The sequence below is a fragment of the Zootermopsis nevadensis genome, unplaced genomic scaffold (genome assembly GCF_977971745.1).
Source record: "Zootermopsis nevadensis isolate Lab colony 2312 unplaced genomic scaffold, Znev_1.0 Znev_ptg000238l, whole genome shotgun sequence".
NCBI lineage: Eukaryota > Metazoa > Arthropoda > Insecta > Blattodea > Termopsidae > Zootermopsis > Zootermopsis nevadensis.
In genome coordinates this window covers 73975-77500 of record NW_028259366.1, presented here as the reverse complement: position 1 = coordinate 77500, position 3526 = coordinate 73975, and the positions used below count along the sequence as shown (strand labels likewise).

The following is a 3526-nucleotide window of genomic DNA, read 5'->3' as shown; positions in this document are numbered from 1 at the left end:
CTTAAAGACCGCGCGGGCCCACGGGTTTCATGTAGCCGACCCTCAGCCAGGCGTGGTCCGGGATTGGAAATCCAAGGACCGCAATGTGCGTTCGAAACGTCGATGTTCATGTGTCCTGCAGTTCACATGTCGACGCGCAATTAGCTGCGTTCTTCATCGACCCACGAGCCGAGTGATCCACCGCTCAGGGTTGTTTTTCTCTAGATTCGAGCAGAGCTTCGGGTAGGATGCTACTGCTAGTCCCGTAGGACAGGTAGTTGTTATTTTTCGAGGGGGAGCTGCCCCCAGAACAGCGGCACGGTCAGACCGCGCTCCCCTCTCGTTCAAGCGCCGCCGAAACGGCCTTGCGTGGGCAGATAAAGTGGCTTTAAGCCCAGTGCTCGCGGTCGCGCGGGTTGTCCTTGGATCCCTGAGGATCCTCGGAGCCCGCGTGCCGCCGGCACCCACTCACCATCTTTCGCTCCTACTTCCCACCTCGAGGCGGGACGGTCTTGCCGTCCCCCTCCGGGGGATTACTTCGCCGACCTGGACACCTCAGGCCGACGACGTTATCTCCGAGATCCGGCCGCTGCCAGGAAGAGCCGGTCCAATCACAGGCGAGATTACGCCTTCCGCAGAGCCCCGTTCATCTGGTTCATTCTTAATGCCTTCCTTTTATTAATTTTTGATGCGTCTTCCCCTCATTCGGGGGGAGACGGTGCGACTTTCGCCGACCGGTCCCCCCTCAGGTTGACGTCATCTATTTTTCAGTCATCAGTAGTGGTCACATATTATGATGCGTCTTCCCCCTCATGCGGGGGGAGTCGGTGCGACTTTCGCCGACCGGTCCCCCCTCAGGTTGACGTCATCTATTTTTCAGTCATCAGTAGAGGTTGTATTATCATGAATGACCAGACACGGGTACTTCCACGAGAAGGCGGTCCACTCGCAAGCGAGATTACGCACTCCCCCAGAGCCAGCAACCGTCCTCGGTTTCTTAATGCCTTCCTTCTCTGTTCGGTCACTCTCGGTGCCGTTAATGATCCTTCCGCAGGTTCACCTACGGAAACCTTGTTACGACTTTTACTTCCTCTAAATGATCAAGTTCGGGCATCTTCCCGGTGGAATCGAAGGGCCGAAACCCCGCGCCCACCGGTCCGAAGACCTCACTAAATCATTCAATCGGTAGTAGCGACGGGCGGTGTGTACAAAGGGCAGGGACGTAATCAACGCGAGCTTATGACTCGCGCTTACTGGGAATTCCTCGTTCATGGGGAACAATTGCAAGCCCCAATCCCTAGCACGAAGGAGGTTCAGCGGGTTACCCGGACCTTTCGGCCAGGGAGGACACGCTGATTCCTTCAGTGTAGCGCGCGTGCGGCCCAGAACATCTAAGGGCATCACAGACCTGTTATTGCTCAATCTCGTGCGGCTAGAAGCCGCCTGTCCCTCTAAGAAGATTAGGAGTCGCCGGTAGCACAGAGGATACCGGATGCGACTATTTAGCAGGCTAGAGTCTCGTTCGTTATCGGAATTAACCAGACAAATCGCTCCACCAACTAAGAACGGCCATGCACCACCACCCACCGAATCAAGAAAGAGCTCTCAATCTGTCAATCCTCCCGGTGTCTGGGCCTGGTGAGGTTTCCCGTGTTGAGTCAAATTAAGCCGCAGGCTCCACTCCTGGTGGTGCCCTTCCGTCAATTCCTTTAAGTTTCAGCTTTGCAACCATACTTCCCCCGGAACCCAAAAGCTTTGGTTTCCCGGAAGCCGCCCGCCGAGTCATCGGAGGAACTTCGGCGGATTGCTGGCTGGCATCGTTTATGGTTAGAACTAGGGCGGTATCTGATCGCCTTCGAACCTCTAACTTTCGTTCTTGATCAGAGAAAACATTCTTGGCAAATGCTTTCGCTTCTGTCCGTCTTGCGACGATCCAAGAATTTCACCTCTAACGTCGCAATACGAATGCCCCCGTCTGTCCCTTTTGATCATTACCTCGGGGCTTCCGAAAACCAACAAAATAGAACCGAGGTCCTATTCCATTATTCCATGCACTCGGTATTCAGGCGGCTGCTGCCTGCTTTAAGCACTCTAATTTGTTCAAAGTAAAAGTGCCGGCCCATCGTGACACTCGGTCAAGAGCACCGCGACGGGATTGTGTAGGCCCTCCCCGAGACGACCCGAGGCGTGGGAGCGTCGCCGCCCCCATCGCCCGCGGGCGCCGGCTCGGGCCACCGGCAGGACGTCCGCACGTGCGTGCCAGTTAGACACCGACGGGCGGTGAACCGGCAGCGTGGGACACAAGTCCGACTACGAGCTTTTTAACCGCAACAGCTTTAATATACGCTATTGGAGCTGGAATTACCGCGGCTGCTGGCACCAGACTTGCCCTCCAATGGATACTCGTTAAAGTCTTTAGAGTGTACTCATTCCGATTACGGGGCCTCGGATGAGTCCCGTATCGTTATTTTTCGTCACTACCTCCCCGTGCCGGGAGTGGGTAATTTGCGCGCCTGCTGCCTTCCTTGGATGTGGTAGCCGTTTCTCAGGCTCCCTCTCCGGAATCGAACCCTGATTCCCCGTTACCCGTTACAACCATGGTAGGCGCAGAGCCTACCATCGACAGTTGATAAGGCAGACATTTGAAAGATGCGTCGCCGGTTCGTAGACCGTGCGATCCGCCTCCATTTATTCAGAGTCACCAAGGCAAACGGCCGCGTGAGCGACCGATTGGTTTTGATCTAATAAAAGCGTCCCGACCGTCTCCGGTCGGGACTCGGTTGCATGTATTAGCTCTAGAATTACCACAGTTATCCAAGTAACTGTCCACCATCTAAGGAACCATAACTGATTTAATGAGCCATTCGCGGTTTCACCTTAATTTGGCTTGCACTGAGACATGCATGGCTTAATCTTTGAGACAAGCATATGACTACTGGCAGGATCAACCAGGGAACCGAAGACTCACTTGGAGCTCGTTCCTCCCCCTCCACGCGGTCCCGGATGGGTCCGGCGAGGGGGTCCAGTTCATACTTCAACGCTCGCACTCCGTGCGCCCCTGCGAGCAGGGGCCACTTCGTGCCGTTAGGGGGACGCCACGTGAGCGCCCCCAGAACCGTGGTGCCATTAGGGCACCCTTCCCTCTCTTCACTCGACATGCATAAGCGCCGAAGCGCCGTTTGGCATCGCGAGTCTAGCACGCGCCCGGACTACGAGTGAGTCGGTTGCAGTGTGTCCACGATACGCCGCCTATAGACCGTGTCCGGGGGACAGAGGGCCGCGGCATCGCGGTGGCGAAGGGTTTGCCGGGAAGGGGAACGAAGCCGGCCTTTTTCGTAAAATCGTTCCCCTGTTGCTTGCCGGGAAGGTGGACGAACCCGGTCTCTCTCGTAAAATCGTCCACCTGCTGCTTGCCGGGAAGGGGAACAAAGCCGGTCTTTTTCGTAAAATCGTTCCCCTGTTGCTTGCCGGGAAGGTGGACGAACCCGGTCTTTATCGTCAAATCGTCCACCTGCTGGTTGCCGGGAAGGGGAACGAAGCCGGCCTT

The 3526-nt window shown here is 56.2% G+C and overlaps 2 non-coding genes across 2 annotated transcripts; both read right to left on the bottom strand.

Annotated features, from left to right (window-relative positions):
• Positions 1-36: 36 nt before the first annotated feature.
• LOC147870578 (5.8S ribosomal RNA) lies at positions 37-192 on the bottom strand. Its single transcript, XR_015533326.1, has one exon. It is a non-coding gene; the product is annotated as a 5.8S ribosomal RNA (ribosomal RNA).
• An 824-nt stretch (positions 193-1016) lies between these two features.
• Positions 1017-2934, bottom strand: LOC147870577 (small subunit ribosomal RNA). Its single transcript, XR_015533314.1, has one exon. It is a non-coding gene; the product is annotated as a small subunit ribosomal RNA (ribosomal RNA).
• Positions 2935-3526: the final 592 nt, after the last annotated feature.